The sequence below is a fragment of the Ursus americanus genome, chromosome 9, assembly GCF_024610735.1.
Source record: "Ursus americanus isolate L20-20 chromosome 9, mUrsAme1.1.p, whole genome shotgun sequence".
Taxonomy (NCBI): Eukaryota; Metazoa; Chordata; class Mammalia; order Carnivora; family Ursidae; genus Ursus; species Ursus americanus.
Window position 1 is genome coordinate 43669325 of NC_142135.1, and position 26700 is coordinate 43696024.

The 26700-nt window shown below is 39.4% G+C and overlaps 1 long non-coding RNA gene across 1 annotated transcript; it reads right to left on the reverse strand.

Moving 5' to 3' along the window:
• Positions 1-6000: 6000 nt before the first annotated feature.
• LOC148109460 (uncharacterized) lies at positions 6001-24473 on the reverse strand. The gene is made up of 3 exons (XR_015725644.1): positions 24384-24473; positions 6675-6771; positions 6001-6143 (listed from the first exon to the last, which is right to left on the reverse strand). It is a non-coding gene; the product is annotated as an uncharacterized LOC148109460 (long non-coding RNA).
• Between the last annotated feature and the right edge of the window lie 2227 nt (positions 24474-26700).

The following is a 26700-nucleotide window of genomic DNA, read 5'->3' on the forward strand; positions in this document are numbered from 1 at the left end:
GATCAAGAGACCTGAGGATAGGGTGGAGCCTGGGACATCTGAAAAGGAGATGCCGAGAGAAGTCAAGAAGGTTAAGTGATAAGCTAGGTGATGAGAAGTAATAGCTTAGGAACGTGGAGGAAGAGTTGATAAGAGATTGCAGGTAAAACAGATGTCATAATAGGCCTCCTTGTATTGGGCATAGAACAACAGGGCACAGGGAATCTGGCTTAATTCTGGAAAATGGGATGAATTTGATCTAGAATTTTTAACATTACTCCTGTACCGCATCATCATCCTCTTAATAATGATGCTAATATCTAACAATTACGACTTTCTATAGTCCAAGCCTGTGATTTACACTTCTAGTTTCATAATAAGAACATCAGATAACATAAGACAGAGCATTCATGGGACCACTGCTCGCTCAGTAGCTTTGAATCCTCTCTTTCCCTCACCCTTCTCATTGTATATTAGTAATTCCTGACAATCTCTAAAATAGTGGATTACAGCCACATTTTATTTCCCATCTCTTACAGCCATTATCACCTCCCAAGCCACCTTCATCTCTCCCCTAGGCTACAGCAAGTCTTCCCTCTGGTCTCCCTATTTCCACACTTGTCTTTCTATGACCTATTCTCCAGGGAGGAACATAATTCTTTTTTTTTAAATGTATATTAGATCATATTACTCAACTGTTTAAAATCCTCCAGTGGCTTCCCGTCACCCTTAGACTAAAATCACAATTCCTCACTGTGACGTGATCTGCCTTCTGGCCACGTCTACAATCACATTTCAGATTTCTACCTCAGGATAGTCTCATTGGCCCCATCCTCCACACAGAATGCATTTTCTTCAGCCTTTTTTGCCTCCTCACCATTCAGCCCTCAGCTTAAATGTCCTCTCAAGGCCAGCCTTCCCTAACAATCCTAGCCAAAGAACCCAGTCACTCTTTATTTCATTGCTCTTTCATTAATACACTTCTGTCTGAAATTCTTATTATTTGTTTAATTATTTATTTTCTCTCCTCCGCGCCCAGGGAATCCAATGAATACAGGGATTCTCTTTGTCTCTTGTTCACTGATCTATATATCCCCAGGACCAGAGTGGAGCCCAAGCTACTCACCCAAGGCTATTCATTGAGAAAACAAAAGATGTGGAGGTCAAGCAAGGTTTCGAATGACTGCCAAGTTTATGCTATTGAAATTATGCTTTAATCCTTTAAAATAGATACCTATTTTATATATTTCATTTCCAAATTTTTTGGCACGGGATTTGAGGCTAGCCCTGACCTTGCTCCCACTGATCCACCGAGCTTCATTTCTTAACAATTCTCCCTTGTGTCTCTCCAGCTCCTATATGTTAGCCACATGCACGCAGAACACATACTTCCTCTCAAGGGCCATGCAATTTCTGGTTGGGAGGCCCTCATACTTGTCTTGCCAAAAATACTATTTTTCTCTTTCTTAACCTCAATACATTTTAAACGTTTTACAATCTCCTCTCAAGTGTCATCTCCAGGAAGCCTTTCCTCACTTCTTTCCTTTTCCCTTTCAAGGTTAGCTGTGAATCTGTAAGCGATGTCCATGTGCCCTCAAACCTTACCGTTACAGCGCAGACCCGCCCAACCCCCCTTTGCCAGAAGCCTTCTCCCTCTCTGCTTGCTCACACAGCAGGTGAACAAGGCTGGGAAATTAATGGTCTAGCCCCACTTGTCGAGGCGTGTGATTCACACTGTTTCCCTGTGTTCCCTGGCAGGTGTAATCCCAGTGGCTCACAGTGGTACCTTGCTTTATCTTGTGTCCTTCCTTTCTCACTTCCCCCACTTCCCTACTGGTGTTTCCTTCACCCCCCCAAATAAATTATTTCTACTCAAATCCTTGTGTTAGTTTTGTTTCTTGGGGAAATAAGACTAGGAGAGCATCTTATAGCACTCACCACAGTGTATTACAATTATTCGCTTGCTTTTGACCTTGCTAGAGTGCTTTTGAGAGCTGGGATTGCATTTTGTACCTGTATTCTCCGCACTTAGCAGAAAGTATGCACCTAGTAAGCATGCAGTGACTGTCCACCAAATCAGTGAACAGTGCTTATTAGATACCTGCTGAGCTGAACTAGAAAATAGGATTTCTTAATCTAGGGAGGAAGGAGACAGATATTTCTCACATGGCTCAGTTTTGAGGATGCTTTTCAGTTTCTTGCAGTTTCTGCAATATAATTCTGTTAGTAGAGATTTGTAGAATAATTTTTTTCCCAACTCTGATTTTGTTCATTCCTTTGTACTGATTATTCATAATATAAAATTTAGCAGCTCTCAGTGTCCTGGGCTGCTCTTCAGAAATGAACAAATACGCTGAGATTAATGTCAGAAAGTCCATTTCCTATAACGTACAGCACAGCCACTGCTCCAGGGTTGTAAATTTTGCATTTCCTTTTAATTCTGGGAAATCATGCCTCTCTTCTTTATTTTAATTTTGGCTATTATAATCTAAATCAATTCAGAAAAAATTCCGTAGAGAAAAACTATGTTCTTATTTATGGTAGCAATTTTAGACTTTATTCTTTTTAGATATTACCAGTCACTATGCACAGAGATTAGTTATTGCCAGCATCAACATAGCATCTCTTAAAAAACAAAACAAAACAAAAACACATAAAATAAAAAATCCAAGAAAATGGGACCACCTGGGTGGTTCAGTCATTTGAACGTCCAACTATTAATTTCAGCTCAGATTGTGATCTAGGGGTCCTGGGATGCAGACTGGCATTGGGCTCCCACTCTGTGGGGTACCCACTTGTCTCTGCTCCCTCTGCCCCGTCTCTCTCTCTCAAGTAAATAAATAAATCTTTTTTAAAAAATTCAAGAAAATGGCATCCTCAATTGTCCATTGGAGCAGAAATATTTTTTTAAATATACTATTTGTTCTCTTCTGGTGATAAACTCAAATTGCATTCTATAGGGATTAAAACTGGATCTGTGCTATAAGAGATTAGCCTGTTTGATTTCCTCTGTGTTTCAACACTCACCTTCCCTTTCTCTGGTGCTCTGCTCTTCTAGTATTCCAGTATCTTATAATTACATATTTAAAGTATTTTTGAAATTTCCAAATAAAATTTCTCTTCTATATTCCTAACTCCACTCTAGACTTTGCAACTGTTGTTTAGGAAATATTCACTGTTCCCCTTGCCCAGCACAAAGAGTTAACCTTCTTTTTTGAAGATTTTATTTATTTATTTGAGAGAGAGAGAGAGAGCACAAGCGGGGAGGAGAGGGAGAAGCAGGCTCTCTGCTCAGCAGGGAGCCCCATGTGGGGCTGGATCCCAGGACCTTGAGATCATGACCTGAGCCAAAGGCAGCCGCCTAACTGACTGAGCCACCCAGGTGCCCCAAGAGTAAACATTCTTGTTCCATTGATACTGGGCTTGACTCAGTGCCTTGCATTGGGGTATCCGTGAATGCGATACACCCCTTACCCAGTCAGAGGCTTTGCAGGGGCTCCATGGCTTGGCTCCCTCAGTCTCTTTGACTACTGTCTTTGTCCTGAGAAGGGGAGAAAGTAGTGCCCCAGGGATTGCTGCCCCTTTGACCTGGGTTCTGGAATGGGAGACGAAGGAAGCCAACCTGGACATGTGCTTTAGTCTAAAATGGAGCTGCCCCAGCCCACCCATGGATCTGTGAATGAAACATTAGTTTCTGTCAGCAGCCGTGGAAATATTTGGGGGACTGTTTACGATGCAGCATCATCACCCCAAAGCAGACAAATGTAGCAAATATCAATGCAAATCAGTCAAACAGTTAAAATTTTAATACTCCAAGGTTGGATTCGTATTTAGCAAGTGTATTACCTATATTCACGATGAATTGTAGCATTCAAAAATTAATGTCATAAAACAACAATAAACATAAATGCAGCACTTTGAAAAATGCCAGTGAGTTTTCATTTTGTATTTCTTTCTTTCCGAAGTCTGAGCTGTTCTTTGTCTATTTATACATTCTAATACTTCAAATGGAGCTACATAATTTCCCCCAAAGTATCCCAACTTTTGAAAAAATTAGTTCTTTGGTTATTTTTACCAGAGTGCTTATGAGACAAATGTGGGTGCGGTCAAGGCATGTAGACTACATGCTGTGGGAGGGACCAGAAAATTTACCTTTCCTTGTATTCATGGCTTTTGTACTACGACGAACACACTGGAGGTGATGTATAAGCATGTGACTCAATTTAACTGCAATGTCTTGACACTATTCTACTCTGAATGCTCTGTTAACCTGCGGGATGGCAAAAACCCCATGGTGGAACAACTTGACTATAGAGCTTCCAGATAACAGTTCTGTGACTCAGCTGTGCTTTCCTTTTCCAGCCTCGATCATTATTATTAAGGCTTTTATTTATTCATAAAACAAATACATTTTGGTCATCAACCTGGCTTGAGTATCTGTGTTCCTAACCCCAAGAAGTTCATAGGCCAGTCGAATAGAAAATATTAATGTGAATCAGGAGAAAGGTGAGAGATGTCGTGTTGCTTGTCATTGAGGACAGTGTGTTTTGTTTCCCTCCCATGCCAGGAGAGATAATCAATGGCATGGTAATTATGCTTGTTAGAGGGAAAAAAGAGTTTTCAACACATAGCTTGATTCTGCTCAAGCTAATTTTGATGATAATTTTTCTTGACCGTTCATCGCCATTTTAGCTTCTAGCAATGGTGCCAGTAATGTTCAATCTGCTTGACGAAAGCATATAAAAATGTTCTATTGAATTATGAAATATTAGCACATTTTCCCAAGAAATTCAATTTTGGAATACATGCCTGCCGTGCTTATTTCTCATTGAAGAACATAGCACTTTGCTTGTCTCTGGCCTTACTTCAATGGGCTTGATCAGGGGAATAATCCTTATAGCTAATTCAAGATCAAATTTTAATGTTTTCCTGCTGACAAAAGGCCTTTAAAGTTGAATTCTAACATTCCTGAAGCCCCATTAATTCTAAGAGGGAAGTCCTTATGAGACTTATTCCATTATAGAAATCAGCAGACTCTGGTTTGCTGGCAAAATACACCTACTGCAGGCTTTTTTTTTTTTTTTTTTTTTTTAGGTATAATTGACATATGTCCTTGTATTTGTTCCAAGTGTACAACATAATGATTTGATATTTGTATATATTGCAGAATGATCACCACAGTACGTCTAGTTAATATCTGGCCATTGTCTGTTTTTGTAAGTAAGTTTTATTAGAACATGACTCTATTTATTAGTTTATGTATTGCCTACCACAGAAATGATACGGCCTGCAAACCTAAAATTATTTCCATGTGGCCCATTATAGAAGAATGTTCCAACTCCCATAAGCTATAGCATACTCAGTGACAAGCTATGATTGTTTCGTATTATCTGAAATCTGTGTTAGATATATCCCCTATCCCCACATCTCCTGAATTAGATCTGAATTACCAAGGCTTTAGAAGTAAAATAACACATTTATTTGAAAGGCCTTTTGTTAAGAGATAGAGGACTTTTGTCCTGTTGTTTTTCATCCCCTCAGCAGGCCAGAAAGTGTCAGGTCTTTTATTTCCACTCTGGAAATCTTTTGTCTGTTCCTTTGTTTGTTTATTTAAGGGAGAGAGGGGGTGGCTAGCAGAGGGGCAGGGAGAGGGAAGAGAAAAGAATCTCAAGCCAACTCTGTGCTGAGCCTGGAGCCCCAAGAGGGGCTCAGTCTCACCACCCTGAGATTGTGACCTGAGCTGAAACCAAGAGTTGGGCACTTAACTGACAGAGCCACCGGGGTGTCCCTCCACTCTGGAAATTGTGATGGAAAATGTGTGTTTATGTATCAAAGAAAAATGTTAGCATATGTTGGGTGGTAAGAGGATGGAAAAAATTTTTAAATAATGATGAGTCTCTTATATTTCCTTTAAATATTTTCATGACATCCTTTTTAAATGCGGTAAATGTGGATAAACAAGGAAGCAACAGGAAGAATACTGCATTTCTTTTAAAAAAAAAACGCTACAACTTACTCTTTTCCTCTTCCAAAACAGTCTTCCTGCACGTTCTGGTTTTAGTGGATTTCTTTTGTGGGTTCCTGATGCCTTCTCTCTGCGTTAACACATGTATTATCTTTACAGGGACAATCGGTAATCGTCCAGGTTATTTATGTGACTCAGTCTGAAAAGAGAGTAAGAGTGATTTTTGACTCGCTGTTTGCTCATGGTCTTGTATTTATAAAATGCTGTCGTGATTACTTGAAAAATACACAAAGTGAACCACATCTGTTGGTTTTGAGCTGGCACAGCTGGAAGTTCCTTAGTTTCTGTACTAGATTTTTTATATGGGCATGATTTTTAGTTGCCTCTTCTGTCTGTATTTATGCAAATCACAGTGTTATTTATAAGTAAGTAAATAATCATTTCTAAGACAACATCTGCACTACTGTCTGATTATTAAACACCTGCAAAGTCAGCTTGCTCTGAATTGAAGGCCAGATACTGCTTGAATCAGACCACAGCTTGACATAAATTTCAACCATTTGTGTGCTTATTGATCTCAATCTTAATTTGAGCCATTTATTTATTGGTGACTGGTCTTAGATATGCCTTTTATTTAAGAATATTTTTGGATCTTCCAAATATAAAAATCTGATGTGATGAGAACTAAAGAAAGATATAAATTTTAATTCCCGACTCCCATGTCACTTACCAAGTATGTGACCTTGTGACCTTGTGACTTAACTTCTTAGTTCCTTCTTCCTTCATCTGCGAAGTAGGGATCACGGCACTTATCTTGAAGGGATTTTCTGAGGGTTAAATAGGAAAATGTAAGTAAGCATCATACATGTGCTGCCTGAAGCATGGTTAGCATGTTCTCTTTCTTTACATTTTTAATACACATTCTGACGCATAACTGTCCTTTCCTCCAGCCCATCCAAAAATACCAGAAAATGGGTTATTTAGAGGCAGAAAGAGGATGCCTGAGGAGGTTCTAAGCTATGCCTATAACTACTAGAATTAACTATTATTCAAACTCATAATAATTTCTTTTGGGAAACAATGAAAATCAGAAGGAAGATAAGGCTGGAGGTAGAAGTTACACATTTCAGTATTTGAATGTCTTGTAGGTAAAAGGATGGAGCTGTGAATAAATTATTTTTGAAACTACTTATGCCACAAATATGATGCCATACAGTAACATACCATAAATCTAAAGATTTTGTCAGACATGAAAACATAATTTAAAAATTATATTGATTTTAGTTTTATCTCTGGCATTAATATTTCTGCCAACCAAGTAAGTTGCAAGCATGTTGATAACAGGAAATTGGATTACAGTGAGTTTATAATACATTAAAAGTTAGTTCAGTTCAGTATCTGTAGGGTTTAATGAGATCAATTTTACTTCATCCATCTCCTGTATTTACTCCTTGAACAACCACTAGCCAATTACACTGAAATCTTTACTGCTGTATTTCTAACTCCTCTATTGATCATTCTTCTATCGGCGGTGCTGCCACATCTATCTCATTTATTAATTTTTTTCCCTCCAGTCAATGCTGACCTCTGTTCATTAGCAGCAACATCTGTGGACTTGAAAGCAAAAAAGCTGGGTTCTCATCTTTTCTTTGCCACCAATTAGTCATATAGCTGAAATCACTGATATTCTCCAAGCCTCCAATTCCCTTTTTTGTTGGGCCCTAAATGAGGGATTCACAGACTTGTGGGTTAGTTGAAGAAATACTGGACCAAAAGTCTGCTGTTGTGAAATGTAGCTTTGTGTGACCTTAGGCAATCTAATTAATCCAGCTGGACTTCAGTTCTCTCCTTTGCAAACTTTCCTGCAAGCATTTCCCATAGTTAGTGGTGCCATGTACATTCCTAACAACTGAGAATGAGGTCTGTAACTGCTCCATGCCAAACAGGCAGACGGCCCTGACTGGCAAAGGGGGTTTCCTGTATTTAAAGGGTTGGACATCACTTGCCGGCCTAGTCTGGGCATCGTTAGCAACATCATACTTAAAACGATTTTTTAAAGTTATAATTGACACACAATGTTACATTAGTGTCAGGGGTACGACGTACATCCTGTTATGCTCACCACACGTGTAGCTACCTTCTGTCACCAGATAACGCTATGACAATATCATTGACTATATCCCCTATGCTGTGCCTGTTATTCCATGACATACATTCCATAACCGGAAGCCTGTATCTCTCACTCCCTTTCACCCATATAAACATTTCTACATTTTTCCTAACATATATTATTTTTAAATTGTTCTATTAGCAAATACTATTAATTTTCCCTATCACCTAGTTCTATTGTTTTATTAATTAATTAATTTAGAGAGGGCGGGGTACAGGGAGAGGGAAAGAGAGAATTCTAAGCAGGCTCCATGCCCGGTGTGGACTCCAACACAGGGCTCCATCTCACAACCCTGAGATCATGACCTGAGCCAAAATCAAGAGTCAGACGCTTGACTGACTGAGCCGCCCAGGCACCCCGCTATTGTTTATGTTTTTATTTTGTTTTATTTGAGTGTAGATGACACACACTGTTACATTAGTTGCAGGTGTACAACATAGTGAATGGACAAGCCTCTACTTACTCTCTGCTCACCACAATTGTAGCTGCCATCTGTCCCCATATAATGCTACCACAATATTGTTGACTATATTCCTTGTGCTGTGCCTTCTGTTCCCATGACTTACTCATTCCATAACTGGAGGCTGTGTCTCCCACACCTTTCACCCATTTTGCCCAACCCCCACATCCTTCCTCTCTTGCAAACATTAGTTTGTTCTCTCTATTTACAGGTATGATTCTGCTTTTTGTTTATTTATTTTTTTAAGATTCCACTTATGAGTGAAATCATGTAGTATTTGTCTCTCTCAGTCTGACTTATTTCACTTAGCATAATACCTTGTAGGTCTATCCATGTTGTCACAAATGTCATGATCTCATCTTTCTTATGGCTGTATCATATTCCATTGTATATATGTCACATCATTTTTATAGTGGCAAAATAAGAAATTGACAATAATTAAACCACACTCTGAAATGAGAGTTATATGCATTCACTATACAAGGAACAAAAAAATATTCATATCTAAGCAAGTGATTACAAATACATTTAATGAGATTCTGTCATAAAATTCTTGACCTCCTCTTTAAGGAAGTGTGTTTGCTATTGGGTATGGATCTTTACTCATTGATCCATTTTCCTCCCTCTGCCACACTGCCCTTTCCCCCATCAGTCCATGTTGCAGTGCTTCTTCCCATTGTGCTAAATTTCTAAATATCACTTGTAGAGGAGTTCTTGGTTTCTCTGTTGGTAATTGCTCCCTGATTAGATTTTAGTAGGAAATTGTTTACCAAATGACTGATTAAAGATGTTTGCTTTTGCCTATATTCTGTAAAAGATTTTATATTTCTGAGAATCCCGGCTGACGTTTTTCTGTTATGCCTCGTGTATCTCTACCAAATTACGGCAGGATTGGGGGAGAATGCCATGACACACTCCATTTGGTTGCAAGAGAACTTATAGGTGAAAACCCATCTGCAGTCACTCCTTCATTGGTAGAGTAATGACCTCATGGTCATTCTTAGGAGATATTCCTCCCTGATTGTAGTAGCCTGAGGCTTTTTCTATTTATTCTCACATTATATCTGCTGGTGTAATTTGTTTCCATAAATGTTGGTCAGTTCTACTTCTTGGGCAGAGGTTAAGTCCACATCCACAGCCAACTCCCATACTGGCCTCTTACACTCTGGGTTGGTATACATCTGCCAACTTATACCTATAGCTATACACCTAATTGCCCCAGGGGCAAGTACCAGACAAGCAGGGACAGCCCCTGCGCCCCAGATCCTACTGAAATTACCTGAACTAGCCAACCCAAAGCCTGCTTATTGTGCTTAACTTGTTTCTTCCCACAGAAACCACAATAAAGGTGGCGTATAGTTCCCCTCTCTGTCTCTGCCTCTTGACCGAACCTCAGTGGTCTTGCATGGTGTGTTGTGTTCTCCCCCAGGGAACTGTGAGTGTAACAAAACTGTAAGACATTTTCTGGTTTCTCTCTCGAGCTGCATCTGGCCTCACCATACTTCATCCAAGGTAATATGGTTAAAACAATAGGTCATACATATTTCAAGTTTTCTCAAAGATTATACTTCTTATCAGTAACCCCAATAAATACTGAGAAAGGGAAGAAAAAGGAAATGATGCAAGAGCAAGGAAATTTGCCATTTCTTAACAGATCCTCAGAAGTTTCCAGGTAAATATCTGAAACGATTTTATGTAAATACAATTCATGCTGGAGCAGACTACTAAAGATTACATTGGATTCACTGGACATTTTTCAAATGGTTTGTTTTTATTCCATCATTTCTAGCATTTGAAGATTCATTCTGTTGACATTATTTAAGGTCCCTAAGCTTATTCACTACCAACTATTCTTTTGAAAAACCACACCAAGGTATAAAATATCTAAACCTTCATTAAATTCTAGAGATGAGATGATTAGTTTTGGTTACTTTGAACTCACCCGGGTTCCCAGCTTAGGAGTCTGTGGCTGTTATCTTGTAACTCATTTCAGAGAGCTGGTGAGTGCACTTCAACCCTGGTGTTTGTGTAGCCTTTCAAGGACCTGATCATTTTCTCTAATGTTGTTATAATCTGAAGTAGAATTGGGTACACTTTTTCTGTAAATATGTCATATGCACTAGGTGTTATCTAAACGTAAGAATGAGGTAATGTTGGGAAAATTAAAAAGAAGAGAAAAAGGAGGCAAGAAATAGGAAGAAGGAATTCGTGTTTGTTGCATTGTATTTTTAATAGCAAGAAATAGTTTCACCTGGCTATATAATTCTGATTACATAAAAATGGCACTTAATTAGTCTCGAGCTGTATCTACACATACACTTGAAATAAAAATAAGAATTCAAATACATTTTTTGACTTATTTACCTCATTCTGTGTCTTCTCCCCTTAGTTTTTCCCCCAAGAGATTTGGTTCTATTCTCCATTTTCCTTCACTTATATATCTAGCAACTGTTATATAATTTTTAAAACAAGTTAATGAGGGATAAATAGTGTCCCTAAACTTACTACTGACCAATATTTCAGGGTACATTAAAAAAACTATCCCCCAGAGGAAAAACTTTGCTTTAAAATCTCTGTAATACAATCGATAATTTAGAGCTACCATAAATAAAGCACTTTTGAATGTATTCAAGACAAATCTTGTCACTGTAGTCTATGAGCACCTGATGGGCCATTCATCAATAATTAATCCAAAAAAAAGCTTCCCAGTTGGTGAATTCAAACTGAATTTTTCTCTCTAATTAGTGTACTGTAGAAATGGGTATTTCCTACTCTCATTGTATATTCTTGAATATGCATAAAAAGATACTAATGAAAATTGCTTAGATGGCTTAACAATACTGAATGGTGCTAATTGGACTAAATTTTACATGCCTGGATTCATTTAATAAAATCTTTCCTGTGCATATAAAATGAGAGTCAGTTTCCAAAGCCCATATCTACTGCATAACTCATACCTCAAGAATCTTGCTTTAAGTAGTGGGTCATGTTAGCAAGAGCAAAAAAGACCACTTATTAGTCAACAGATTTTATGACGGGCTTTTTACTTTCTTTGAATCTCACAGGTCCATCCAATGGACAGTGTCTTGTATTTCTCCTTTTGGGTCCATGGGTGGAGACGCAGCCTGGGACATGATCTGGAGAAGTAGCTTGCTCTCATCTTCTGACTCTCCATCACTGCTTCCATCTCCTAGCTCTGTGAGGTTAGCCTTCTTTGCTTCACATCCACAGTTTCTGTGATTGCGTTTCAAAGGTTCTGTCACACATGGAGACCAGCTTCTACAAGTTTGAATCTGATCCAGTTTTATTAAGTGTCCAGCTGTGGGTCAACATACCATTTCTAAGGAGAATGAGTCATAGGGTGTCAACTTGCTGCTGGGTCATATCTGGAGGTCCGGTGTGGGCGTAAGCTCCCAGAGATAGAGGTGCAAAGCAAATTGAGTGACAGCTCTAAGTTGCCCACAGTAAAATATCCATGTCTCATTTCCCAGCACTCTGCCTGGAGCACTTATTTCCAGGCGGTAGCTCTAAAACAGATATCGTAATTAGACATGATTATAAACATCAGATATTTCGTTCCAGAGCTGGTTTCTGTTGAGAGAAAGCAGCCTATCTACTTTTCTGTTGTACTAAGTACCAATTAAGTTATGCATCATCTGACTATTGGCCATCCCTTTCCAAAACCAGTTCCTATAGGATCCATAGTGTTGGGCTGTCTGTAATTTCTCAGATCGTTCCTAGGACAAGTGTTTGTCTTAAAACTTGAAAACTGCAGAAAAGAAACTGACTGGATTGTACCTGGCTGGATCTTATCTTTTGATATTTTTAAATATCAGGAGGAAAACATTTTGTTTCCACATACCAGCAAAACCTCTGGCGCACTAATCTGTACCTTCATCTAGAGTACAGCCAAATAAACGTTGTGATTATGTCATAAAATTTTTAGATACGGAGAAGGGATTTTTGATTTCTCAGAGAATTTTGGAGTGGGTCAGTAAGCACAGAGCAAGTGGTCAATTTTTTTCCAGAACAAATTGACTGAAGGTACCTGGAGTTATCCTGTGATCCCACCTCAAAACTTCAGGAAAATATAATAGGCCCCATAGCACAGTTATTTAAATTCTTAACATACAAAGAACCTAGCAATTTCTCTTTGTACCATTACCAGCACCTCACACGTGTTGCAGGAAAGCACAGGGGCTCAGAGCTTGGACTTGGCATCATGTAGACCTGAGCTGGAGTCCTGGCTCCATCTCTTTCTGTTCATCATCCACACTCTTAATCGCTTGGTGGCCAGTCCCATGCTGGCCAATAACTTGGGCTCTCTGAACCTCAGTCTTCTCATCTCTAAATTGTAAAAGGTTTACTCTGTGGATTATATTAATGTTGATAAAGGACTTATTATGGGATCTTGGATTGGATTAACACTCAACAGGAAAGACTAACATTTACTGAGCACTTCCGATAGGCCAGACACCATTCTGTGCACCTTACATACTCATCTAACCCTCACAACAATCCTAGGAGGGAGGTACCACTATTATTTCTCTTTTTAAAGACTAGGAAATTGAGGCACAGAGAGGTGCAGGATAACCTGGCAGTGACAGAGCCAGGATTTGAACCCGGGCAGACTGGCCAACATCTGTGATCTTAACATGATGCCAGGCAACCTTCTCAGTGAATGTTAGCTATTACTGTTCTTGTTGCTGCTATTGCCTGAAAATCAGAGCACAAAGTAGCATGCACTCACACACTAAAGCAGAGTTAACTAATTTGGGTAAGAGGGCAAACCAAGGGCAACAAGTTTGATGTATCCAGAAAAGGGCATCTTATATTAATGTGTCTGTGAGGATATTTAATGTGAGTATAGGATGAACTTTCCCCTAGTCTTCATTCTGCTTTTAAAATATCCTAGGGGAGCTCCTAGGTGGCTCAGTCAGTTAAGCATGCGACTCTTGACTTTGGCTCAGATGACGATCTCAGGATTATGAGATTGAGTCCCCAACCTGAGTGCAGAGTCTGCTTGAGATTCTCTCTCCCTCTTCCTCTGCCCCTCCCCCTGCTCACACACTTTCTCTCTCTCCCAGATAAATAAATAAAGTCTTAAAAAAAAAAAAATCCTAGAACCTTCAGAACCTTTGGTTGTTCAAAGTGCCCAAGATGACTGTGCTCCTCAACTGTCTCTTGCTCCTTAATTCCTTCTAATTTCTTTTTTTTTTTTTAAAGATTTTATTTATTTATTTGACAGAGAGAGAGAGACAGCCAGCTAGAGAGGGAACACAAGCAGGGGGAGTGGGAGAGGAAGAAGCAGGCTCATAGCGGAAGAGCCTGATGTGGGGCTCGATCTCAGAACGCTGGGATCACTCCCTGAGCCAAAGGCAGATGCTTAACGACTGGGCCGAGGCGCCCCAATTCCTTCTAATTTCTCTTCATCATCCACACTCTTAATCTCTGGCTGACATACATAACAACCACATGCTAGAATGAAATATAGCTAGTTAACTAGTTAACCCACTAAGGTAGATTACCTGATAGACGCCTGAAGAACTGACATTTTGAAATAAGAGCTCATTAGTATAAATGAGGTTCTAAACCCACACACTGTGTTAAAGAGATGAATTTCCGGTAGCACAGGGGTTGGGGTTGGGAGGAGGGTTTGGGCAGGGCGGGGGAGAAAATTATTTCCTGACAGTTAAAATCACACTCCAGAGGTTTATCCTGCTCTTAAGTTATCCCGATCATAAGGTTATTCCCGGATAATTAGATAGTCTCTGCACCATGAATTGTATTGCTCTTTAAACATCATTGTGAGTAGTTTTCATTTGACCAACTGAGGAGATGCATTTGGCTTTTCTCATTGAGATCATAATGTTTTCAAGTGAGCTCTTTTCAGTGAGAATTAACACTGTAAAGTCATATTAGGAGGATGTGGTGAGGCATAGGAGTTATCGCTAACCTCTCAGTCCACGTCAGTTTACAGGAAACTGAATAATAACATAATCAGGGGAGGAGCTTAATTAAACCAGAACTTAAACCCTGTTTTAGGCAAAGAGGCAATTTTTAGAATTGCGTATTTAAACAAATAGTACTTAAAAATCTATGTTTCCCATCTTAGCATTATGGCTTACAAGGTGTACAGTTGTGGACTTATATTAAATATCGATACCTTTAGGAATTGATGTTAATACTTTAATTGACGCTAAGAACCATGTTAGGCAATATTTACAAGATTTGTGAGATAAAGCATGCAGGCATTGATACTAAATCTATTTTTCAAAATGAGAAAAGTGGGGCTCAGAGACATGAAGTGGTTTTTGCAGGGCCTTAGTTGGTCCGTGGTGGAATCAGGAAGTGAACTCAAGTCCTCTGACAAGAAAGATGGAGCTCTTCGCACGGTACCTTATGAAGTACAGGCCAAATTGTCTTGGTATGTCTCCTACCTCCTGTCACTTCTCTGCTCATGTAGTATTTGCTCTCCCTGTGTATATGCTTCAGATCATCACGCCATGTATATTTCCATTGTCCTTTCTTGCCGCATTCTTTCCGCCTCTTTGTTCTACAAGAGCACCACACTGGAATTCAAAGCACACACCATCATTCTTCTCTCCTCTAAGCTTTTGTTCATAACATATTCCCTACTTGGAATATCTTCATAGGCCTGACCACCTGCCTTCTCCTCTCCCCTTTGGGAGAGGTGGATTCTATCCATCTTTTAAGGTCAACCTCAGTTGCCACCTCCTTCGGGAAATCTTACCTGATTTCCTGCGGATATGCTAAAAATAATTATGCTTATTTATTTAATAAAATGCATGCACTATGATATTAATATATTGTGTAACACCACAAAGTGGAAATTATAAAGGGATGAAATAAAGGAATAGAAGTCGAATTTCCTCTATTTTCTTTCCATACCCTACTGAACCGTCATGTGTATTCCACTTGTGAGACCACTGGTGTGTAGCCATGGTTCTCCAGAAAGACTCACCAGGAGTTCCTGTGAAAATGCATTTTCACAGGCTCGCCTTCAGGCGATGAAGTTGGTGGAGACTAAATGGGTCTAGGAATCTGTCATCTTTATTTTATTATTATTTTTAAAATATTTTATTTAGGGGCGCCTGGGTGGCACAGCGGTTGAGCGTCTGCCTTCGGCTCAGGGTGTGATCCCAGCGATCTGGGATCGAGCCCCACATCAGGCTCTTCTGCTGGGAGCCTGCTTCTTCCTCTCCCACTCCCCCTGCTTGTGTTCCCTCTCTCGCTGGCTGTCTCTATCTCTGTCGAATAAATAAATAAAATCTAAAAAAAATATATATTTTATTTATTTGAGAGAGAGAGTGCACAGGTGCAGGAGCACACCATGGGGGGTGGAGGGTGTGCAGTGGGTGTGGGGAGGGTCAGAGAAAGAGGGATAAGCAGACTCCCTGCTGAGCTGAGCAGGGAGCTTGATATGGGGCTCCATCCTAGGACCCTGAGATCATGACTTGAGCAAAGGCAGACACTTAACTGACTGAGTCACCTAGGCATCCTAAACAAGGACTCATTTTTATGTAGACCATTAACAATATTTAACCAATTTCTTATTAAGTTAAAATCTGATTTATAGCAATGGTTGATAGTACTTTAAAAACAAAAGTTTTCTAAAAATAACTGAGGAATATTATATGAATATTATACTCCTAGCTGCCTCTGTTTCACATAGATACAATATGAAGATGGGAAAAAATATGACTATGACAGACCAGGAAACTCTTCCGCTTCAGAGTTTGTTTATGGATTAAAGAAGTAGAAGGTAGATCATCCCCCCTTCTGATTCTCCTCAACAGCAGCTCTTAGGTTTGCATGGAGTCTGCCAGAGGCCCCTATACCTCGGTCAGACAATATCAAACACCAAAGAGCAAAGAAGTGATTTATGGCATTCTGTGGGTACCTGGGTAGAGAAGTGGTAAGAGAAAATGAGAATCATGTGACATAGGCTTGTAAGGATGTTTGAGCTGATAGTATATTGGTAGGAATCAGGGAAATAGAAGCTTAATGTTAGTCAGTTATAAACATCTTAGGATTTTTTAAAATGAAAATTGTACCAAGCAAGTGTTAAATGGATCATGGAGTAACATAAGGGAAATTTAAGTCATATTAAAGCATTGGAGTTTTCTTCCACATGTGCTGATTTCATCTAGAAAGCGGTCCATTTCATCTAGAAATGGACCCTCGGCTCTTTGGGCATTTAAATTTAAGTCATATTAAAGCATTGGAGTTTTCTTCCACATGTGCTGATTTCATCTAGAAAGCAGTCCATTTCATCTAGAAATGGACCCTCGGCTCTTTGGGCAACTAATAAACCAACTGATACTTATTTCGTAAGTACCTCTATATGTAAAGTACTGATTATGTTGAATATGATATTCAAATTTACAATCTATTAAAAAGCAGACAGTTCAGCTACCCAAAAGGCAAACCATCTCGATTCTTGCTTTTTAAATTATTTCAACTAACAGGGAAAAAGAATACATTAGAAATTGGTGGGAATGATTCATCTAATTTTGGCTCGGAATTGTCTACTTTGGATTTTACCTTTTTGCTCGTTTGGCTCATTTGAAGTCCAGAGTCACAGTGCTGTAAATCTCTATTCCTGGTCCACGGTTAACAATACTTGTTAAGACAGCAATCAGACAACAAAAAGGGATCAAAGGTATCCAAATTGGCAGAGAAGAAGTCAAAATGTCTCTCTTGGCAGATGACATGATACTCTATATGGAAAACCCAAAAGAAGCCACTCCCAAACTATTAGAAGTTATAGAGCAATTCAGTAATGTGGCGGAATACAAAATCAATGCTCAGAAATCAGTTGCATTTCTATACACGAATAACGAGACTGAAGAAAGAGAAATTAGGGAATCCATCCCATTTACAATAGCACCAAAAACCATACGTTACCTTGGAATTAACTTAACCAGAGACGTAAAGGACCTATATTCTAGAAACTATAAATCACTCTTGAAAGACATTGAGGAAGACATAAAAAGATGGAAAAATATTCCATGCTCATGGATCGGAAGAATTAACATAGTTAAAATGTCCATGCTACCCAGAGCAATCTACACTTTCAATGCTATCCCGATCAAAATACTGAGGACATTTTTCAAAGAACTGGAACAAACGGTCCTTAAATTTGTATGGAACCAGAAAAGGCCCCGAATCGCCAAGGAACTGTTGAAAAGGAAAAACAAAGCTGGGGGCATCACAATGCTGGATTTCGAGCTGTACTACAAAGCTGTGATCACAAAGACAGCATGGTACTGGCACAAAACAGACACATAGACCAATGGAACAGAATAGAGAACCCAGAAATGGACCCTCGGCTCTTTGGGCAACTAATATTTGATAAAGCAGGAAAAAACATCCGGTGGAAAAAAGACAGTCTCTTCAATAAATGGTGCTGGGAAAATTGGACAGCTACATGCAAAAGAATGAAACTTGACCACTATCTCACACCATACACAAAAATAAACTCCAGGGGCGCCTGGGTAGCGCAGTCGTTAAAGCGTCTGCCTTCGGCTCAGGGTGTGATCCTGCATTCCGGGATCGAGTCCCACACTGGACTCCTCTGCTGGGAGCCTGCTTCTTCCTCTCCCACTCCCCCTGCTTGTGTTCCCTCTCTCGCTGGCTGTCTCTGTCAAATAAATAAATAAAATCTTAAAAAAAAAACAAAAAAAAACTCCAAATGGATGAAAGACCTCGATGTGAGACAGGAATCCATCAAAATTCTAGAGGAGAACATAGGCAGCAACCTCTACGACATCGGCCAAAGCAACCTTTTTCATGACACATCCCCAAAGGCAAGAGAAACAAAAGATAAAATGAACTTATGGGACTTCATCAAGATAAAAAGCTTCTGCACAGCCAAGGAAACAGTCAAAAAAACTAAGAGGCAGCCCACAGAATGGGAGAATATATTTGCAAATGACACTCCAGATAAAGGACTGGTATCCAAGATCTACAAAGAACTTCTCAAACTCAATACACGAGAAACAAATAAACAAATCAAAAAATGGGCAGAAGATATGAACAGACACTTTTCCAATGAAGACATACAAATGGCTAACAGACACATGAAAAAATGTTCAAAATCATTAGCCATCAGGGAAATTCAAATCAAAACCACACGCCAGTTAGAATGGCAAAAAGAGACAAGGCAAGAAACAACAATTGTTGGAGAGGATGTGGAGAAAGGGGATCCCTCCTACATTGTTGGTGGGAATGCAAGTTGGTACAGCCACTCTGGAAAACAGTGTGGAGGTCCCTTAAAAAGTTAAAAATTGAGCCACCCTATGATCCAGCCATTGCACTACTGGGTGTTTACCCCAAAGATACAGACGTAGTGAAGAGAAGGGCCATATGCACCCCAGTGTTCATAGCAGCAATGTCCACAATAGCTAAATCGTGGAAGGAGCCGAGATGCCCTTCAACAGATGACTGGATTAAGAAGTTGTGGTCCATATATACAATGGAATATTACTCAGCTATCAGAAAGAATGAATTTTCAACATTTGCTGCAACATGGACGGCACTGGAGGAGATAATGTTAAGTGAAATAAGTCAAGCAGAGAAAGAGAACTATCATATGATTTCTCTCATCTATGGAACATAGAACTAGGATGATCGGTAGGGGAAGAAAGGGATAAAGAAAGGGGGGGTAATCAGAAGGGGAATGAAACATGAGAGACTATGGACTATGAGAAACAAACTGAGGGCCTCGGGGGTGGGGTGGGGGAATGGGATAGACCGGTGATGGGTAGTAAGGAGGGCACGTATTGCATGGTGCACTGGGTGTTATACACAACTAATGAACCATCGAGCTTTACATCGGAAACCGGGGATGTACTGTATGGTGACTAACATAATATAATAAAAAATCATTAAATTAAAAAAAAAAACCCAATACTTGTTAAGAGAAAGAAAGCTCTTTAATTTGTTTCCATCAAACACATGTATTTAATCAGGTATCTAAACCCTGAAAGTTTATCTATTCTAAAAGCTATTTTTTTTAACTTTCCACATCTCCCTTCCATTTCACCAGTCTTTATTTTTATTTTTAAAGATTTTCTTTATTCATTTGAGAGAGAGACACAGAGAGAGAGAAACAGAGAGAGCACAAGTAAGGGGGAGGCATGGAGAGGAGCAGACTCCCTGCTGAGCAGCGAGCCCGATGCAGGGCTTGATCCCAGGATCCTGGGATCATGATCTGAGCCGAAGGCATACACTTAACTGACTTAGGCACCCAGGCGCCCCACCAGTCTTTATTAAGTATAAAGTATTTTGTACAAAATGAGAAACATCTTGGTCAAAACCTAATTTATTTGATCTGTATAGACAGCTGGACCAGAACATCTGGCTCAGAGAAGGACTATTTCATCACTCTTAAGTATGGGAGCATGGACTCAAAGCTCAGTGTGGTACTACAGAGATCGTCCCAAAGTCAAGAAACAGGGCACACAAAACAAACGCAAGATGAAGGGGTTATTGTCTCGGTGGAAGGGCCTCAGTCAAGGGCTTCCTCAGACAGCTGCCCTTTCAGCGAACTCAGATATAACCCTCAGTCACATTCCGAAGGTTTTTCCCTTGGTGGATTCTGTCTGCCTTCATCCCTCAGTCTCTGCCTTAGCTGCTTCTCTTTGCTACTGAAATCAATTTGTCCGTGATCATCCAGATTATGAATGGGTACAAGGCATCTGCAACACACATTGATGGAGGGCCTAGAGCATGCCAGGCATATTTTCAGATGCTGGGGATATGGCTGGGGAGCAGTACAAAGTCCTTGCCCTCAAGGGGCTAACATTCTCTTGGGAGAGAGGGATAATGTAGCATGTGATACATTGATGAATGCTATATGTAAAATAGAAACTGGAGTTAGGAGACAGACAACAGAATGGTGGTTATTATTTTAGCTGGGTGGCTAGGAAGTACCTTTCTGAGGAGGTGATATTTTAGCATAATCCTGAATAAAATGCGGGAGCAAGTCATGTGTATAGTTAGGGGAAGAGAATTCCAGGCAAAGGGACCACCAAGGACCTAGGAACTAAGGTGTGAATTTGCTTGGATGGAATAAAGAGTGGAGGCCAAGAATCAGATCACGTGGGGTCTTGTAGGGTGTGATAAGGAATTTGGGCCTGATTCTAAATGGGAAAGGGAACATGTGACAAGATCTGATTTATATTTTAACTATTTCTCTTAAGATCCTCACTTTAGCTAATATTATAGCCACAATTTATTGAAAAATTATGTCATGGGAGCCACTGTTTAGGCCTACATAATATTTCACTTAATCCTAACACATGAAACAGTATTTTATCCATCTTATTGATGGTGAAATGGAAGTATAAAGGGTCTAATTAATGAGTTGTCTCTGCTAATAATTGATGGAACTGGGATCCAAGCCCAGGACTGTCTGGTTCTGAGGTCCACACTCATCCCACCCTGTTGCTACTTCTCCTTTTCCATGAGAAATCTTACAGAGACCAAAGAACTGAAATTAAAGACATATATTCAATAAGTCAGGGATGATTTGGGTATTGATCTGAGTATTCATGGCACAGGTTGGAAGGATTCCTTGTTCCTGAACCTTTGGTCTCCTATACCAGCCTTGAACAGTTTGTTTCAAGAATGTTACATGGGAAAAAATAACTTTCTACCTTATTTTGGGGTCTCTGATTCTAAATAATAAAGAGTATAAATATCTTGAGAACAAAGCTTCCATCATACACTGTTCTTTACATTGTAGGTGGTAAGTATTTTCTTAAAGTATTTGAGCACATTTGTCGAAGTCATACATGTACATAGATTTACCTGTCAAATAATACTGTAAGGCTCGTCATGGAAACAGCTGTCCTATATTTCCATCTTCTCACTCACCTGCTCCCATTTGCCAAAGGCAAACCCTTTTAACCTTTTCAACCGTTTTTCTCTGGATTTTGTCTCCATGTTTCTAAACAATATGTTTACACTTTGTTTTTTGATTTTTCAGTTTTTGATAGTATCTACTAATTTCCAGTTTTGAAAGATGAGGATTTAGTTCTCTTATTTATTTTATTTGTAGTTTCAAGTTTTTATTTAAATTCCAGTTGGATAACATACAGTGTAATATTAGTTTTCAGGTGTAGAATTTAGTAATTCATCACTTACATATGACACCTAGTGCTCCTCACAGCAAGTGCCCTCCTTAATAGCCATCACTGATTTAGTCCATTCCCCACCCACCTCTCCCTAGCATCTCTCAGTTTGCTCTCTATAGTCAAGAGTCTCTATAGTCAAGAGCCATTCCCCCACAATGTTCATCTGTTTCGTTTCTTATATTCCACATGAGTGAAATCACATGGTATTTGTCTTTCTCTGACTGATTTATTTTAGTTAGCTTAATACACTCTAGCTCTATCCATGTTGTTGTAAATGGCAAGATTTCATTCTTTTTGTTGGCTGAATAATATTCCATTGTATATATATAACACATCCTTATCCATTCATTAGTCGATGGACATTTGGGCTCTTTCCATAATTTGGCTATTGATAATGCTGCTATAAACATCAGGGTGTATGTATTCCTTTGAATCAGAATTTTTTTTAAAAAGATTTTATTTATTTATTTGACAGAGAGAGAGACAGCCAGTGAGAGAGGACACACAAGCAGGGGGAGTGGGAGGGGAAGAAGCAGGCTCCCAGTGGAGGAGCCTGATGTGGGGCTTGATCCCAGAATGCCCGGGATCATGACCTGAGCTGAAGGCAGACGCTTAACGACTGAGCCACCCAGGCGCTTTGGGCAAATACCTAGTAGTGTAACTGCTGTACCATAGGGTAGTCCTATTTTTTATTTTTTAAGGAGACTCCATCCTATTTTCCAGAGTGGCTCCACTCTCGGAATGCACTAGTTTGCATTCCTACAAAGGAATTCAAGTGTTTAAGAGAGTTCCTCTTTCTCCACATCCTCCTCAGTTATCTGTTGTTTCCTGTGTTGTTAATTTTAGCCATTCTGACATGTGTGAGGTGGTCCCTCATTGCGGTTTTGATGTGTACTTCCGTGATGATAACCGATGCTGAGCATCTTTTCATGTGTCCGTTAGCTATTTATATGTCTTTTTTGGAAAAAATGTCTATTCCTGTCTTCTGCCTTACGTTTAACTGGATTTTTATTTATTTAAATTGTTTTTGGATATTGAGTTTGATAAGTTCTTTATAGATTTCAGATATTAATCCTTTATCAGATGTCATTTGCAAATGTCTTCTCCCATTCCAAAGTTGCCTTTCAGTTTTGTTGATTTTTTTCCTTCACTGAACAGAAGCTTTTTATCTTGATAAAGTCCCAATAGTTCATTTTTGCTTTTGCTTCCCTTGCCTTAGGAGACATACCTAGTCATAGACATACGGCTGATGTCAGAGGTGTTCTTTTCTAAGATTTTGATGGCTTCCTGTGTTCTCCTCTAAGATTTTGAGGTTTCCTGTCTCACATTTAGTTCTTTCATCCATTTTGAGTTTATTTTTGCATATGGTGTAAGAAAGTGGTCTTCTGCATGTCCAATTTCCCCAATACCATTTGTTGAAGAGACTGTCTTATTTCCATTGGATATTCTTCCCTGCTTCATTGAAGATTAGTTGACCATGTAGTTGTGGGTCCATTTCTGCACTTTCTATTTGGTTCCATTGATCTATGTGTCTGTTGTTGTGCCAGTTCTTTTAAACACAGTTCCAACACACACACACACACACACACACAACTTGCACACACACATAAATACACAGATGTCTTTCTCCTCATCACTTCAATATATTTATGTTGCTATTGTGGTTTAACTCAACATTCAGTGTTCACATTATTTTATAAATTATGTTTTTCTATAGTCACAATAACACTGCCCATTCCATATACAAATCCATCTACTTGTCATCATTTACATGGCTATAGCCCTGGCCCAAGACACCCTCCCCTCTTGCTAAATTACCGCAGTAGCGTACTAAATAGTCTTCCTGCTGCTGCCCTTGTCCACCTGCAGACCGTGCTCAACAGAGCTGTCAGAGTGCGCTTCAACACTCTTAAGTCAGATCCTTGCAGTTCTCTGCTCCACAGCCAATGGCTTGCCATCCATTTAAAGTAAAATTCAAACCCCTTGCAATGATCTTTCAGATCCCAAGTAAAGAACTGCCCCCCCCATCTTGTCATTTTCTGTCATTCTCACCATTCTTTTCTAACCCCACTGGCCTGCTTGCCACCTCTCAAAAATGCCAGATGTGCTCTGCCTTGAGTCCTTATGCTTATTCCTTTCCTGGAAGACTTACTTCAGCTATCACATGGCTCAATCCCTCAGTTCCTTCTAGTCTCAGTGCAAATGGTATGTCCTGTGTAAAATACACCCCATGGTGCTCCTCTTCCTTACTTAATATTTCACTGAACTATGATATATTTACCTGATTTTTGTTTATTGTCTGTATGCGCACATGTTTGTAATTTCTGTGAAGACAACAGTATTGTCTAGTTCATCCACTGTTCTGTTTCCAGGGCCTAAACAATGCCTGGCACATAATAGATTCTAATGACAGATTTGTAGAGTGAATGAATGAATGGTTCATATTTGAGCCATGTAATACACTACTGTTCATTTCATTTCTTATGCAACTGTTTGTCTGCCCTGGCATTAACACTGCTTTTGTTTGCTGGATTGTTTGGTTTCTGCATAGAAACCACTTAATCAATTTATGCTAAATTATGCTGAGATAAAAAATCACCCCCAAATCCTAGATGCTTATGACAACAAAGGTTTATTTCTTACTCTGTTCTTTTCAACTTCAGTTGGCTCTCAGTCTCCTCCAGGCTCCTTTTTTCTAGGTTCTGGGATGAAGGACCAGTCCTTATCGGGAACCTGCTGGGACATAGGAAAGGGAACGGAATAACCACATGATGGTTCTTAAAACTTCCACACGGAAGTGGCCGTGCTACTTTTGCTCTCACTTCATTGGCCAGAGCAGATCACACAGCCATCTCTGACTTCAGTAATGCAGGAAATATACTACTTTCATGGAGAAAAGTGTCAGGGAAAAAGAGCAAATGTTTTTGAGTAAATAATGCTATCTATTACGGTATTGTTATTTCTTTCACTAACTCTCTTGGAGAATGACAACACTCCTTTCAATACTATTAAACACATTTCTTTTGGAGGCATCTCCATGAAGCATCTTTCCTCCAATGTAGATGTCTTGTTCTTTTGTCCTGTTGGGGTTCCTAACAGTTCACTATCACCTAGGAATTTTCTCTCTCCTCTTCCTTAACTTAACCCCTAGTTCCTAGTTTTTCTCCCTCTTGGTGTCCTCAAAATCTTGGTGAAAGAAGATCTCCAGTCATGTCCTCAACTGTAAGTTTTTGGCACCATTCATTTTTAGTCAGTCGTTGTTTTATGTTCATATTTGATTATTTGTATCTCTAGGTTATAAATCATTTTATCTAAGAATATTGTCTAAGAATTTTACATTCTAGGTTGTAAATGATTTTGCCTGAGCATTTTGAAGGCATTACTCTATCTACTTCTAGTATCCAAGGCTGTGCACCTGAGGCCATTCTGATACAAATGTTTGGAATGCTGTTCTCTCATTCCAGCCCCGCAAGCTTTTAGGATTTTCTTTATCCTTGCTGTTCGGAAAGGTTACGATAATGTACTATAGTTTCCTTCAGGAGTTAGAATCAAATATTCTATTGATAATTTTTATTAATCTCAGTGGTAGCTATCATCAGCATCATCTGGATGAGAAGCACACTGAGTCAGGTTCGTAGAAACTAAGCAGGTTGCCGAAAGCCTCACATGTATTTTAACAAAGGTTTATATGACTTTAAAGTGCAAGCTTTCCCACTTCATCTTGCCACCCAAGAAATGGTGATTTTTTTTTTATCATGTTCTTGATCATACCTGTGAAATTGGTTCTTGATCAACCCTGGGAAATTATTTTTTTAAAGATTTTATCATTTTGAGAGAGAGAGAAAGACGGAGAGCCCTGTGTGAGTGAGGGGAGGAGCAGAGGCGGGGAGGGGAGAGAATCCAAGCAGACGCCATGCTGAGCACGGAGGCTGATGCCAGCTAGATCCCAGGACCCTGAGATCAGGACCCGAGCTGAAAAGCTTAACTGACTGAGCCACTCAGGCGCCCCAACCCTGAGAAATTATAGTGTTAAACTCTCTCTATTCAGTTTTCTCATTCACATAGTGGAGAAGATCATAAGGATCATTACACTTCTACATTTCTATTGAACTCTTTCTCAGAGCTCCTTCACATATATTACCTAACTTGATTTAAATGGATACAGTGGGAATTTAATATGCAATACTAACCAAGTACAATCAAATTCATATCTGTGTAAATTAAATAAAAGATAATGTAGCTTAATTAAATGTTAATTTAATCCAAAATTATGTTTTCATCTCTAATCCTGATGGCTCATAGGTCAAGACCTTGTACTATTTTAAGAAACTCATCTAAAACCAGGCTGAGAGTAAAGAACTCTGATTGTGCTAGAAAGGCCTGGAATGTGGCAGAAAATTGTCAGAATATAATACTCAGTGTAATCTTTTCTTTGACGGTAGGTTTTATACATTTTATAGATAATCCCCTGATATTGTCCTCTAAGAGATTTATTTCAAAACTCCATGTTCATTCATTAATATGTGTCATTGAGGAAGGAGCACATAATCCCAAAGCTCATGTGAAATGTACCACTATTCTTTGCACATTTTGCAGCCATGGTAACGGGCATGAGAGGCAGTAATGTTGTATTTCATGTACTTGACCTATAGTCCTCTTTCTGTTTGGATGGGTGCTTGTGCTCTCAATATCAAAAATGTCTACTGGAAGGAATGAGAAGCACTCTCATCCTCTTGTATAATGAAATAAATAACTAGAGTAAATATTGCTAATGAAAACAGATCATTTACTGCTTTAAGTAAGTTTACAATAGGAAGTCAAAATAATCAATGTGGCAATCAAATGTGGTCTTCAAAGCAGTAGTATCAGGATGACCTGGGAGCTTGCTAAAAATGGAAAGTCATGGCTGGACTCCTGGCCTACTGAATCAGGAGCTATGGGGGTGGGGGGTCCAGCACTC